This window comes from Athene cunicularia (genome assembly GCF_003259725.1).
Source record: "Athene cunicularia isolate RWA chromosome 3 unlocalized genomic scaffold, athCun1 chr3_part1, whole genome shotgun sequence".
Classification (NCBI taxonomy): Eukaryota; Metazoa; Chordata; class Aves; order Strigiformes; family Strigidae; genus Athene; species Athene cunicularia.
Window position 1 is genome coordinate 6,383,925 of NW_020799097.1, and position 410 is coordinate 6,384,334.

Here is a 410-nt window from a genome sequence, read left to right on the forward strand (position 1 = left end):
TCATCCTCACAATTCTCCCCCTCCTTGCTGTCACCTCACCCCACAGCTCTGGTGCACAGCCAAGCGCACGTCAAATGCTAAAAACTTGTCAGGACTTGATAAGCAGGATTTAATGGTGAGATTGGTGCAAAAATGTCAGCGTTGAATAGGTAAGCAATTGCTATAAATGATTAATCGAGGGCAAAAGGCCTGCAGACCTTTCACTCTCCAGGGAAAACAATATTTACCTGTTCTGATAAAGAAATTAAGCAAGCCAAGATCTGAGAGCAGTATAAAGAGAAACACCCGCTTCTCAAAGAACTGGCAAACATGAGTTTATCCCAGCTATAGTCTAGGTAGTAAAAAAACCTAAGTAGCGGAGTTATGTATCAGCTGCTTGTTTAAATTTCTTTAAACTGAAGGTCTAAGGG